This window comes from Anabrus simplex, chromosome 1 (assembly GCF_040414725.1).
Source record: "Anabrus simplex isolate iqAnaSimp1 chromosome 1, ASM4041472v1, whole genome shotgun sequence".
NCBI lineage: Eukaryota > Metazoa > Arthropoda > Insecta > Orthoptera > Tettigoniidae > Anabrus > Anabrus simplex.
Genome location: NC_090265.1, coordinates 15,076,442 through 15,092,313, shown reverse-complemented (window position 1 = coordinate 15,092,313; position 15,872 = coordinate 15,076,442). Strand labels below are relative to the sequence as shown.

The 15,872-nt window shown below is 46.2% G+C and overlaps 1 non-coding gene across 1 annotated transcript; it reads right to left on the bottom strand.

Annotated features, from left to right (window-relative positions):
* Nucleotides 1-1,784: 1,784 nt before the first annotated feature.
* LOC136859203 (U2 spliceosomal RNA) lies at nt 1,785-1,973 on the bottom strand. The gene has a single exon (XR_010858922.1). It is a non-coding gene; the product is annotated as a U2 spliceosomal RNA (small nuclear RNA).
* Nucleotides 1,974-15,872: the final 13,899 nt, after the last annotated feature.

The following is a 15,872-nucleotide window of genomic DNA, read 5'->3' as shown; positions in this document are numbered from 1 at the left end:
TAGCTCATTCTTGGTTGCCAGCGTTTCGCCCTCGTGTGCTAGGGTGGGCTCATCAGTTGGTACCTAGCACACCTACCAATACGCTGGCTAGTGCATACCGTGGAGGCCACTGCGTAGGCTAACTGGAGCCACCGGCAGTGCCAATGCACTAAGAGACTTTGTCTCATCACTAAAAATTTGATGCCTGCTTGGCCATCAGATGATATAGATGTTGATTCCCATAGGGAATCTGAAATATTTGTCCTGAATGAGCAAATTTATAATACCAATATAAATGGTCCGTTATTGGACATTATAAATTTTCCAGCTAGCTCATTCTTGGTTGCCAGCGTTTCGCCCTCAAATTTTTAGGCATCAAATTTTTAGTGATGAGACAAAGTCTCTTAGTGCATTGGCACTGCCGGTGGCTCCAGTTAGCCTACGCAGTGGCCTCCACGGTATGCACTAGCCAGCGTATTGGTAGGTGTGCTAGGTACCAACTGATGAGCCCACCCTAGCACACGTGGACCTGCAATTAAGCTCAGTACAGTCAAAAAAGTCCGCAGGTGGATGGCGGACAATCAAAGTAGTCTCCCGGCGCCGCACAGGAAGAGGGATGTCATCTGGGTCAGCATCATTGACATGATCCTGAAAATCACTCATCAAATAGAAGAATTAAAGAAATTATAACGAAAAGGAACGATACATAACAGACCACAACATCAAATAGAAGAATTAAAGAAATTATAACGAAAAGGAACGATACATAACAGACCACAACATGATGTAGCTGAGGAATCAAAGTGGAAGGCCGTTACCAGGCAACCTCGTGCGGGTGGAGTGCACTACCAGGCAAGGCAATGGCTGCCTTAATGGTCCGGCTGCAAGGTAACTAAGCAACTGCTTTAGTGCACCATCTAGTTCATAGTTTCCATGGTATCTGAAAGTAAAACAAAATGAGGCGTTCTTAGGGCAAGCGAGTTCCCAAGCAACGCAAGTTATCTATGGAATTAAATGTAAACAAACAATATGGCGAACTTAGGGCAAGAAAAATTAACCAATTTACACCCTTAAAAAATAAATAAAACCACCACGCACACACAAGATAACACTAAACGCAATAAAGAACACTTAAAACTACACATATACTCCCTGGAAACTATGAAATAACACCAAGATCAAGTAGAAAGCACACTAAGATGCGGGGGTTACCCTTAAAAAAAAAAATTAAAAAAAAGAAAAAGAAAGAAAGAAATACATCCTCCCTCCCACTTTACTGACTATTCCGATTGGGACGAGTGTTTTGACTATTTTGTCTTCCCCTGCAAGGTAAACGTCTGTCTCTCTCTCACACACACACAGAGAGACATACATACATACATGCATAAATAAGTAAGAACCTATGTCCGCGACCATTACAAGAGTTTCTTATTATTATTGTTATTATTATTATTATTATTATTATTATTATTATTATTTGGTAACTTACCCACAAGAGCTTGAGGGCAGGAGTGGTGACAGTGAAAAACAACCACAAACATACATATTTTATTATTACATACATACATACATAACATTATAATAATTAGGGTACACAGAACACGTGTTTAACATTACAGTAGTGAGAAAGAAGTCAGACCAACAAACATACAAGGAAATAAACAAAGACATAGGCCACAGTACATATCTTACATCGATACATATTATTATTATTATTATTATTATTATTATTATACAACATTTTAATAAACAAGTAATAAAATGAACAAGTACCAGAATATTGAACTTATTTTTGCTTTTTTCTTTTAGGGTGGGCCGATCCCGACTGTACTGCAATGCCGGGCCAACCCGTGACAGAGGTGGAGCAAGCCCCTAGCACTCCGTCGATTTCCAAAAATAAGTTTAATATTCTGGTCGTGCGATGCACGACGTATCAGATATTAAGCTGATAAGAACAGATTGTGTCATCATTTCTTAGCTTATCAGCATAATTTTCCGAAGCCGGCTCGCCATTTATTGGATCCTTACATATGTACGATGTTGTTATACACTTACATTGATAATACCCTTTACAATATTTACAGTACAATACAATATATACAGAAGCCCATCGCGAGCGGCACCATCAGGGTTCAGTTCTGATCCGCCCTAGGGGCGGAGTTCAGGTGGGTCATGTAAATGTCCCTACTGTATCTGATGGTGTCGCTCACGATGAGCTTTTTCATCAGTTTGCCGTAGGAGCGGCTGCTAATGCGACTGATGAACTTGTCGTTGCCTGTGTCCCAGGAGCCTAGGGCTCCGACAACGACAGCCTCTATGTTAACTTCCCTATACCGGTCGAGTAGCGCTCTTCGTAGGGGCTCATATTTGGTCTTCTTGGCCTCTAGCTTCATCGAAGGCGCGTCGGCGGTTGTCGAAGGGCACAGTGACGTCAATGGTGGTGGAGACGCCACTGCGGACTAAAACCAGGACTGGTGGCAGGTCGATGTTCGGCACGGGACGCTGGTTTTTGTATGGCACTGAGTGTTTGTTTGTAGGCGGCTGCACGGGACAATCTCTCCACTATAGCGTTGTGCCGCTGCTGCATGGTGGCTGAGTGTATCATGCAGTGGTACAAGACGTGGGGGAGAGATTCTACCCACTGGCCGCAGACACGGCAGTTTTGCTCCCGCTGAGGGGCGTTGGCTCTCCAGGGCTTGGCACTGTTCAGAAGGTGGAGGTTGAGCCGGGCCTTGTGCACGAAACGCCAGTCAACGAAGCGGGTAAATTCTCCGGTGGTGATGAAGTGGGAGCTCACTACCCGCTAACGCGACGCATTCCATGACTTTGCCCTGGTTCGGCTTTCGCTGTCATTCTGTTTCCCTCTCAGCGCGTCGAGCTTTCTTGAGGGTCTTCAGGAGAGTCAGTCGTTTGGTGGAGGCGACTGACTTCTCTCCCGAAGTTACCAATGGGCATTCGTTTTCAAACCGCCACGTTACGGCCATTCTGCTGGAGGCGAGCCGGGCTACAGTCCAAGGATTGCGGTACTGGTTGGTGCCACGCCGGTACTCGTCCTCGTTCTTCCCAGATAGGTAGCCACCTCGATCTTCGTCGGTGACCTCCCTGTGCAGCCGCTTAGTGATGGTGTCGGTCAACTCTTGCTTGGCCATCCTCTTGACCACCCGATCCTTTGTTGTCAGCAGCTTGAACGCGTTGTCGATGAGGACCAGGTCATGCTCATCGGCAAGGTTGGGAATGCCACAAGCGCCGGCATCACGGCTGCCGTAGATATAGTCGTTTGTGGCATTCACTGGGAGCGATAACGTCGACTTTAGAGTGGGTAGGAGATGTTTATCTACCCGCTCCCATTGCGTTTTCGTGAGCTGCCTAGTCCTCATCAGGAACTGCAGCGACGGATAGAAAAAGGACCGGAGGGCGTCCAGGCGTTGCCATGGCGCTAGCTTGGCGGAAAGGATTTTCCCGCCACGGTCGCAGATGTCATCGATTGTAGCTTCGTCCGGTAGGATGTTATACCCAACCGGGCGTCCAAGGAAGGTGACGTCCTCTTCATCCTCCAGGGCACGGATTGGGCCAGAGGTGAGTTGGAACTGGGTGTTACGTGTTCCAACTGGTCTGGCCCCGGAGAGGTGCATGGAGCGGCATTTCTTCCCATTGAGGTGAATGTTCAGTTTTGCCGCTTCCAGCTTGGTAGTGTTGATCCTGTCCTGAAGGTCGTTGGGGGACGTCGCGATGATGATGTCATCTGCGTAAGCCAGCGCTCGTGGGTCGTCGGCGTCTTGTTGGATGAGGCGCACGATGGGGTCGATGGCGAGGTTAAAAAGCAGGCCGCTGATGGGACAGCCCTGCTTTATGCCAGCCGCTACGGGGACGGAGTTGGTGGCTCCCCCTGCCGTGAGTACCACACTGGTGTTACGGTGGTACATGTCGCTGACCAGGTTGACGAGAGATTCGCCTGCACCCGCGGCTTCCAGTGCCCTGATGATGGCTGAGTGGGGCACGGAACCGAAGGCGTTGGCGAAGTCTAGCCAGGCGACGCAGAGGTTACCTCCATTCTTCCTCGTTTTGGCCATGAGCACTTCCAGGACATAGTTGTGCTCATAGACCCCATCTGGGCTGGAGACAGAACCTCATACTCCACCAGCCACATGGTGAGTCGTTTGGTGAGACACCCTGTGTACAGTTTGTACAGGCTGTCCGAAAGCGTGATGGGCCGCCAGTTGGTGATGTCGGCCCTTTCGCCTCCTTTATGTATGAGGACGGTCTTCGTTTGTCTCCAGACATCGGGGATCCTTCCATGGCGCAGTCAAACGTTGAGGATGGCAGTGATGACGGCCTCAGGGTCCAGGATCTTCCAATGACCGTATGTTAGTCGATTTGGGCCGGGGGCCGTGCTCTCAGCACGGTTGAGTTTAGTCGCCACCTCCAGGTGGGTGAAGGGGGTGGTGGGGACTGGTCGGCGGTCGGCGACGTCCTCGTCGACTGCAGTGTCGCACCGAGAGGCAGTCCACAGTGTCCTGAAGTGCTCCTCCACTTCGGCGGGCGGGATGTTACAGCGCTCTCCTTGGCCGTCCAGGATGGTACGTACGGCCTGTCATCTGTTACGCCGGTAGAGGAGCTGAATGCCTCTTGCGTCACTTGGGTCCACGGGGTTTCGTCGCCCATTGCCTTCTGCAGCAAGTTTGTCTTCTTTGAGGCCCACCAGGCGTCGTCCGTCGCTGCAGATTTGGGACAGTACGGTTTCAAACCTTTCCCATGTGGCCGGATTGACCTCGGCAGCGAGGAACTCTTGAATGGCCGGTAGGTGTTGGTGTAGTTCACCTTGGCCATTCGGTTGTAGATAGCCTGGCGGGTTGAGCAGCGCCTCTTCTTCCTCGTTGGGGGGGCTACCAGGGACGTCTTCTTCTCCTGAGTTGGGGGTGTGACGTCGTTGGCGGCGTCTTCTGTGAGGGTGGATGGGGTGATATCCAGGTCATGGTGCCAGGACGGGGTATCGGGAGATGGTGGTGGGGTTGGGGGGCTTGTGGCGGGTGTAGTTGGAGTGTTGGGAAGAGAAGGAACTGTAATTAGAGATGTGGAGTTGGATGAGGTTGAGCTGTTGGAGGGGGATGAGTTAGGGGTGCTGGTGGTGGCAGATGTAAGTGGGGAGGAGTGAGGTGGGGACCCGCTGATGGTAGTTGCGGGCGAATCATCTAAATTGAGGTTTACCCCTCCTCGCTCGTTCCCTGGTGGATGGCGACGTCTCGGCTGAATGGCGGTGTTGTGGCGGCCCCCCTGGGCTGCTTTGCGGCGCTGCAACTTGTGGGCGTTGACATGGTTTATTAGACCCCTCCTGGTCGTAAAACGTTCGCCACACTCGTCGCAGTAGGCTGGTGAGGGGTCCGGGGAATGACCACCTTGGACCGGACACTTGTGGGTGGTAGGGCGCTGCTGAAGGTCTTCTTCACACTTGCTGCAGAAGTATCGTGTATATATCACTCTAATGCCATGTTTCATTTCCAGGTGCCGAACAATCGATCTCCTGGCGCAAGTCCACTCGACAGCTGTGTATACAGCCCCGCACTCGACTTCCGGACATTCCAAAAAGTTCGGTATAGGGAAGTATACGATTAATGTGTCCTCATCACGTTGTGGCTGTTGCTTCATAATTTATCTGGGGTTTGCTATGGTTCAAGGAATGATTGTGAGGCGAGTGGATTATTATGTTATGTGCATTGGCTGGCTCATAAAAGGTATTGGAGCGCAGTCTTATTTATACAATATCAACATGCACATAACGTGGAATGGATGAAAGTGAAGTGGAATAATATAATAATAATTAAAAAAAGTAGTCAATAATAATAATAATAATAATAATAATAATAATAATAATAATAATAATAATAAAAAATAATTTTCCCAAAAATTCTAAAGATGGTTTAAAAAGGGTCTGTGCTGTGTGGCTAGATATTTATCCTAGTATTACAGGAAAATAACCTCCTACGTCAAGAGTCCCCCGTCCACTATAGTTTGAACTTAAAGGCTTACCCAGAGATGGATTGGGAAGTGAATATTTTGGATAGGTTGTGGTTCAGGGGGCTATTTTCCTCACGCTGTATATGGGCGTGTTCACTGAGCTAAGCTCTCCACATCACAGGTATTCAGGGTATGTTTATTACAATTGGGGTAATACTGGTAATAATAATAATAGCTAGTTTATGATATAAAATGGTTCGAGGATGGGCCTATGCTGTGTGGCTGTTTGTCCCTATTTGATTCAGAGAGTGACTACTACCTTAGGTTCCCCCCGTCCCCTAATCTGGATGACTTATAGGCTTACCCAGAGTCGGAAGAAGGAGTGGAAGTTTAGGTAGGTAGGCTGGTCGTAGGGGCCACTCTCTGCACGCTGTAAATGGGCGTGTTAGCAATGTTACGCTCTCCACATCACAGGTAATTGCGAGGTGATGATGAGAGGGGGGGCTTGTAGGGTGTTGGGACACAGGCACGACAATTTGATATATATACAAGGGTTATATACAGTACAAAACTATAGCACATTTAAAGAGGTGTACACTATGAGACACAAGAAATATTTACAGGACAGATAGTAGGGCTTCGCATGTGAAGCAATTGCACACTATGGGGACCACTGGTAGTTGTATAAGTAATATTAACAATAATAAAAATACGGATATTACAGATGTAGTGTTGCAGTGATAGCGATAGAGCAATAATATCAATAAGTTATAAATACAGGGTGATATGAGATTAATTACAGTCCTTCAATAATTAGGGATATTAATAGAGATATGGCAATAGTGGTAGGGATAGTACCAGTGGTCACTTGTAACTATTTGAAGACTACCAATAAATAATAAAAATATATATAATTAATGAACGGAGTGAAATAAGTATAAATACCAAGACAATGGGCGCCACCTGTAAAACAATTACAGGAATATATAACTATATAGAGCAATGAGTAACTCCCTCTCCCAAGGCGACGGTCATCAGGCTGACGAAGCTCCAAACTTACTTCATAACCATACCTGTTTACCCCTGAAATTAGATGAAGGTAGCATGCCAGGTTCATCCTCACTCCACTGATAAAAAGATTTACTGCAAGTTTGATACCAGAACTTTACTCCCAAAATAATAAACAAAAATATAATAAATACCACAATAATCATCACTTAAAGAGACCCCCTCCTGATTGCCGTCCGCAAAGGCAACGTACAAACAACTACGATCAACATTAATCATTACCTCACGAGACCTACTCGCTTGTCGTTTACAAAAGCAAATATACACACCACTAACAACAACCAAATCATTACTTGACGAGACCTACTCGTTTGTCGTTTACAAAGGCAATATACACACTACTAACAACAACCAAATCATTACTTGACGAGACCTACTCGTTTGTCATTTACAAAGGCAAATATACACACTACAAACAATCAATAAAATTGTTGATACTATATATACATTTCTTAACATACCTCCAGGTAAGAGTCCCACTACACTCACTACTGTTATAGAACAAAAATCGTATTCTGGTAGAGAAAAGTACGATGACTTTCTCTACGTACGGATGCAACCTTCTTTACGAAGAGCATCCCTAACCTTATTTACACACTTCATCGACGTCTTGAGTTCTTCTCGAGTGCCGCACAGATTGGTGTAACGCCTCAGGTTTCTGCAACTGAAAGTGGATACTCGGCCGACGATTTCCTCGACCAAGAATCAGCTCTGTGCTCAAACACACATCCACTACCGAATCTCGATTCTGTACGCATCACCACATCCACTGTACATAATCTCGTAGAAGAATTGTAGTCCAACTTATTATACAGAGTTGGAGTTACAAATAAACACTTAAGTAGCGTCTTTGACCTAACAGCCGCCAGAAACTCATTAGCATCAGCAACATATAGCGTGCTCACTCCGAAAACGATACTCAAGAACAATACAACATTGCCTAGGACTATGCGCAAAGTAGCTCCCGCGCGCCGGTCCGAGTGAGAAACACACAGAATCAGAGACAGAAACACAATCAGAAACAGCATTAGAGTTCGAATCAGAATGACTTGCCGCACACGCGTACATGCTTATATAGGCTTGCTACACGTGGTAATCGCGTCCTGAAAAGTTTAGTGGTAGCAACGCTCACACCGGCACTTCTTCCCGCGTCACTCTGTCAACACAAACCTCGCTCAAAACAAAGCCCTCGCATTGGCTATCGAGTATATGATGTGACATAGACCGTCCACTCATGTATGTCCACATTGATTCACTCCATTTCTTCAACCGATACAACCTGCCGTACCCCGTGTTTTCAAGCCACTTGTTGCAACACATCCAACTGACTTCAACCGTCCTTCCTGATATAGTCGCAGTTTTCCCAGTTGCACAATCCTTACGGCTAGGCCATATTTACGGACTCTTACCCAAACGGAAATTTATACAAAATATAATGATGAACATATGCAATATTCCCTAACTATACATTCTTCTTATAATATTACGTTTATACATTATAAATAAACAAAATTACATGATTTTAACCTAACAAACTATATACGAAAATTTCCTAACCTAAAAACTCGGGGATCGTACATACGTACGGTTACAATACCTCCCCTTGATTTGTGAAGATTATATACAATACATCTGAGCAAATCAGTCTTTTCAGTACAGCAGCCTACACAGCCTGTCAAAGTCACTCAGGATTTAAAGAAAATTCACATATTCTTCTTGACATACACAAAACATCTGAACTTACAATACTTCACCTTACATACCTCTTAAGATTGTGAATATTGTGTGTACCAATCATGTCACCTTTGTTATTCAACAGGTGATAAGCACATTTGCCAACTTTCTTACCTACTGTGTAAGGTCCCTGATACAATTGAAAAAAACTTATGAATTCCTTCGTTGTCTGCAGATGAAATGTGTGGAACCTTTAGTAACACCTCCTCCCCTACTTCAAAACTATCTCCATGATGCCTCCCCTGCTGCATCATTCTCCTATCAGCTGACTTCCTTAAATTCTGCCTTGCTAAATCAATCACCATTGAAGATACTACTTCTGCTGAGGGTAGATCTACCCTGGTTGTCAATCTCACACAAAAACTCTTCCCATTCTTTCACACACAACTTACACAGACTTACATTCGGAACACATATACATTTCACAATCCAAACATCCCTCCTGTTCTGAAAACACACCACAATCGCACCTCTTTCATCAATACTCTTCCACACTTCAATGAAATCATTCGTACAATCTTCAGCATCAGATATTCCACTCAACATACGTTTGAATCGACCTCCTGTTCTCTCATACACATTGTCACTCTCAATTTCTTTGAACTTTCTCCAAATACCAAAAAGCTTTCCAACACAATTACTCCTCATAAAATCTTCAAACCCTGAATCCCCATAATATTCACAACCACTCTTATGATTCTCATTATGCACAAAATGTGACCTAACCTCCACTTCACAAAGAATTTCACCCACAGCATCAACACTTTTCCTCCACTCATCCTTATCGGACATACCAGCTTCAATCACCTCAATCTCATTCACACAACCCTTCTCACACTTTCCTTCACTCACACTCTCTCTCTTCCTGAAATCACTACTATCGCTGAACTCGAGATCCCGACCATTACTATTAAATTCTCCCACTTCCATATCTTTCATCGCTGTTCCCACTCGCACATCATTCATGCCATCAACACTGTTGCTCTTGACCCTCTTAACGGAAGTTTCATTAATCTCAAAATCATCACTACTCAGACACATTATCGACGTAACATTAATCTCCTCAATTACACCATCCTCTACAACATGATATGTCTTCCTCAAAGACTCCTCCTCCACAAAATAATCTTCATCACCTTTACAACTAACTTCCTTTTCAATTTCTGCAACTTCCCAAAGAGCATCAATTACCACAGTGTTATCACCATCACTTTTAGCACATAGTAGGTCCTCCGACAAATCCTCCTCCTTTTCTTCACACCCCTTACCCCCAAAATCCCTCAAATCATCACCTTCCCTCCCTACATTATCAATTCCTTTCTCCACACTACTACCCCAATCATTAGCTGCCGTGCAATGCTTATCAATTAAATTACTTACCTCCTCCCCTACATTACTAATTTTATCACTTAATTCCTTCCCCTGATTACTAATTTGACTACTTAAATTATTCCCTTGGTCAATCAATTTGGCCAACTGCTCCAATACTAACTTCATAAACTCATTATTACCCCCCATGCTACTTTGATTTTGATCACTACCTTCCCCTTCACCCCCCATTACAATTCCATACACTTTTTCCATAGACATATTATCACTCTGAAAACTACTTTCATCAAACTTTGTGTGCTTGTGCCACAACTGCTCTCCTCATCATTAACTGACATACTTCCTTTATGCACTTTTCTCCTTCTCAAATTCATTACACTACTATTACTCTTACTATTATTCATATTCCACTGATAAAACATAGAACTCAAAACATGACAACACCGATACATAACTCCTGACACAAGCTCACTAAAACACTGGACCAAATGTGCCTACCAAGGTTATATAGCAAGTCTGGATATCATTCTGCCTCACGTTGGCGGCGCCAATTGTAACTATTTGAAGACTACCAATAAATAATAAAAATATATATAATTAATGAACGGAGTGAAATAAGTATAAATACCAAGACAATGGGCGCCACCTGTAAAACAATTACAGGAATATATAACTATATAGAGCAATGAGTAACTCCCTCTCCCAAGGCGACGGTCATCAGGCTGACGAAGCTCCAAACTTACTTCATAACCATACCTGTTTACCCCTGAAATTAGATGAAGGTAGCATGCCAGGTTCATCCTCACTCCACTGATAAAAAGATTTACTGCAAGTTTGATACCAGAACTTTACTCCCAAAATAATAAACAAAAATATAATAAATACCACAATAATCATCACTTAAAGAGACCCCCTCCTGATTGCCGTCCGCAAAGGCAACGTACAAACAACTACGATCAACATTAATCATTACCTCACGAGACCTACTCGCTTGTCGTTTACAAAAGCAAATATACACACCACTAACAACAACCAAATCATTACTTCACGAGACCTACTCGTTTGTCGTTTACAAAGGCAATATACACACTACTAACAACAACCAAATCATTACTTGACGAGACCTACTCGTTTGTCGTTTACAAAGGCAATATACACACTACTAACAACAACCAAATCATTACTTGACGAGACCTACTCGTTTGTCATTTACAAAGGCAAATATACACACTACAAACCATCAATAAAATTGTTGATACTATATATACATTTCTTAACATACCTCCAGGTAAGAGTCCCACTACACTCACTACTGTTATAGAACAAAAATCGTATTCTGGTAGAGAAAAGTACGACGACTTTCTCTACGTACAGATGCAACCTTCTTTATGAAGAGCATCCCTAACCTTATTTACACACTTCATCGACGTCTTGAGTTCTTCTCGAGTGCCGCACAGATTGGTGTAACGCCTCAGGTTTCTGCAACTGAAAGTGGATACTCGGCCGACGATTTCCTCGACCAAGAATCAGCTCTGTGCTCAAACACACATCCACTACCGAATCTCGATTCTGTACGCATCACCACATCCACTGTACATAATCTCGTAGAAGAATTGTAGTCCAACTTATTATACAGAGTTGGAGTTACAAATAAACACTTAAGTAGCGTCTTTGACCTAACAGCCGCCAGAAACTCATTAGCATCAGCAACATATAGCGTGCTCACTCCGAAAACGATACTCAAGAACAATACAACATTGCCTAGGACTATGCGCAAAGTAGCTCCCGCGCGCCGGTCCGAGTGAGAAACACACAGAATCAGAGACAGAAACACAATCAGAAACAGCATTAGAGTTCGAATCAGAATGACTTGCCGCACACGCGTACATGCTTATATAGGCTTGCTACACGTGGTAATCGCGTCCTGAAAAGTTTAGTGGTAGCAACGCTCACACCGGCACTTCTTCCCGCGTCACTCTGTCAACACAAACCTCGCTCAAAACAAAGCCCTCGCATTGGCTATCGAGTATATGATGTGACATAGACCGTCCACTCATGTATGTCCACATTGATTCACTCCATTTCTTCAACCGATACAACCTGCCGTACCCCGTGTTTTCAAGCCACTTGTTGCAACACATCCAACTGACTTCAACCGTCCTTCCCGATATAGTCGCAGTTTTCCCAGTTGCACAATCCTTACGGCTAGGCCATATTTACGGACTCTTACCCAAACGGAAATTTATACAAAATATAATGATGAACATATGCAATATTCCCTAACTATACATTCTTCTTATAATATTACGTTTATACATTATAATAAACAAAATTACATGATTTTAACCTAACAAACTATATACGAAAATTTCCTAACCTAAAAACTCGGATCGTACATACGTACGGTTACACACTTATCTGCTACGGGCATGGACTAGACTAGATGATAACAATAAGGATATGTAAATATTACCAGCTGCGATTGTGAGAATGGGGGGGAAATGAACACTTGGTTTGCAAGGGTCTGATGGTACAAAATGTATATATTAATAGTAATGTTGATAGAAATACTAATAATAATAATAATAATAGTAGCACTGAGAATATGTTGCTTTTGCAATCACTGTACACCCGAAGTCACTCCGGCGATTCGGATCTGGCTGTTCGTCGCACTTATTTGCTTTTGGCACTTAATTTTCCACTGATTTCATTTATTTACACTTGTCAGATTTCACTTGCTTTACCTATATCACTTATAAAAACCAGATCCTAGTGTCACTCTCACTTTGCCGGAGTGATCTTTCTAGACCTATATTTACAAATTTACTAGATTACCTCTCTCACGACCAACTGACCCCAAGCTGCCTGGGACCCGGCCTTATATAGGCAATCGGGTTCTCGCTTGTACGAGAAGGCAGCACGGGCGTTAGCCGCGAGAGAGGCAGCGAGGGAGTCCCAGAAGGGTGCCCTCCCTCCGTGCTACTTTATTATTATGCTAAAAGAAGTACATACAGACGTGGGGAAGAAGTTCCCAAACAATTACAGAATACATATTCTTAACAAGCGAAGATACATACAAAAGCCAAAATTAAACAAAGATATAAATCATAAACAATGAGAATACATAGAAGTCACAAGACATCAGGTGTTAAAGTCCTGAGGGAGGTCCGTGAGGGACCTCTGGAGTCCGTGCAGAGTGGTCTGACGCAGGGGCCGTCTGGGCGAGGTCCGACGATACCCTGCACTCAGAAGCGGCGTTACGTCTTTGCTGCTGCCTTGCTCGCCGCCCCGCGACGTCCGCGTCCTCGTCCTTGCCGAGAAGTGGTGGCACCGCGGGCTGGCGGTGAGTCGGTGTATACGTGAAGCCTTCTGGTAGCACGGCGACCTGGTCGCCTGTTGCCCGGTCTACCTGAACTGCCACGTCCCACCCCTAGGCCAGGGCCAGGTATAGTAAGTTGGCCCTGTTGAAGAAGTATTTCTTCTGCACTGCGTCGAGTCTGGGCCAAGCGGAGAGCGCCCAGAGGGTGGTTGCCGCATCGTGGTGATCGCGTCCAGTAGGGATGATAGTGAGCTGTTCCCGTAAGTCAGTTGCGATCTGGTAGACCTTTGGATCGGGCGGAGTTGGGAGGCCCTTGTCGTAGGTCGCCGGCTGAAGTTGTCGCCATGGGATGGTCTGCGCTGGGGGTACTGGGTCCGGGTCGTCCGTACCTCTGTCGTTGTCGTGAAGATCGTCGTCTAAAAAAGTATCCATGCGTGCCTCCTCATCTTTGAAGCGATCCGCGAGAGCCTGGATCGCAGCAGTAATGGTTTGGACGTTCTCTTGGGTTTGTGGGTCCATCGGACGTCAGGGCGCTGCTTATATTGTCCTCATACAGGTCCCGAACTATCTCACATAGCTGGGCGCCGGCCCCTGCACATTCCAGTGCGCGGAGGATCACGCTGTGCGGTACGGAGCCGAACGCGTTGGCGAAATCTAGCCAGGCGACACAGAGGTGGTCGTTGCTCTTCCGGGTCTGGCACATGAGGGTTTCCAGGATGTAGTTGTGTTCGAAAACACCATCATGTAGCAGAAATCCTTTCTGCATTGGGGAGAGCACTTCTTCCTTGGATAGCCAATTTGTTAGGCGCTTTGTCAGACACCCTGTATAGAGCTTGTACAGAGTGTCCGACAAGGTCCCCCTTTTTGTGGATAAGGACGGTTTTGGTTTCCTTCCAGGCAGAAGGGATTTTCCTGTGTCGCCTGCATATGTTGAGGATGGGTGTGATGATCTTCACCTCGGGATCCGGCTTCCTCCAGTGGGCGTAGGTAATCCTGTCACGCCCTGGGGCCGTACTCTCGGCCTTCTGAAGCTTTGTGGTCACCTCCAGGTGTGTGAAGGCATCCGTGGGTCTGTCCTCGACCACGTATATTGAGCTGTCACAGGGTGTGGCAGCCCACGTTGTCTTGAAGTGGTCCTCTACGGCCTGGGGAGAGATGGGACATCTCTCAGCTGGGCCGTCCATGATGAGTTGGACGGCCGCTCTTCTATTTCGCCTGTAGAGGAGCTGGATGGCCTTCGCCTCGTCGGGATCGATGTTTCTGGTAGGTAGATTGGGGTGACCACTTTCCTCATTGTTGGTCCCCGGAGTTGGATCGTCACGAGTTCTGAGCCCGATTATCTTCCTGCCTTCCTCGCAGATAGTAGCTAGCAGTTCTTCGAATCGGGCCCAAGTCTCGTCGTTGACTTGTGATGGCGGCGGAAGTGGAGCTCTCCGCCTCTCCTGTTCGGCGCGGCGTTGTCGGATACGGTGGGCCTTGGTATGGTTGATTAGGCCTCTCTTTGTGGGGAAGTCAATACGGCTCTCAGGGCACTTATTCCTGAAGTGCTCCTCCGGGGACGATTCTGGGTCCCGAGGCAAGTTACATCTGTGAGCTTTGGGACGCTGGCCTATCTCCTCTTCACACTTGGTGCAGAAGTTCTGGGTGTAACGGATTCTGACTGAGTGTTGCTGCTTGAAGGATCGTTGGGCGCTGGTCCACTCCAGGGCCTTGTAGACCGCCGGACATCCATATTCGAGGCATCTTAGAGCAGCCTGGATGGGGAAATACACCATCAGCGTGTCACAGTCACGTGTAGGTTGTTGCCGCATTTTGTATTGTGAGGGGTTTTTCCAAATGAATTTACAATTTTTGAATTTACAATTTTGGTTGCATTAAGCCGTTACTTTAATTGTGAAGTACGTTAGACTCCATTCAGGGCCGTCCCACCCGCAAAATTATTGGTCCCACTTAAAGGTCTAATGACAGGGAACAGGAGTGGTAATCTGGTGGTGATGGTGTTTTCTTGGCTCTACCCACCCACTTATTGTGTCCCACTTACAGGCCGGGTGAGGATTCAGGGGGAGACTGGGGAGTGACCGGTGATGGAGGGGGGGTAGAGAGCGAGATGACGATAGGCATTACTGTTTCGGGGGCGGGAGGTGGGGATGGCTGGGGGGAGGCTACAGTGATGAGGGTGTCGGTGCTACTGCTGGAAAAAGTTACTTTGTAAGGAGGAGGTTGTGGGGATGGAAGGGTTAGGGGAGGGGGGTGGTGTGCGTAGTGGCTGGGGGGAGGGGGGTGGTGTGCGTAGTGGCTGGGGGGAGGGGGTGCCTGCTGCTTGCCTAGGTGGTCTCATAGCGGGTCGTCGTGGTGGCGGCGGAGGTGGAGCTCTCTGCCCCTCCTGTTCGGCGCGGCGTTGTCTTGGTCGGTGGGCCTTTGTGTGGTTCTCTCTTTGTGGGGAAGTCAATACGACATTTGGGGCACTTATTCCTGAAGTGCTCCTCCGGGG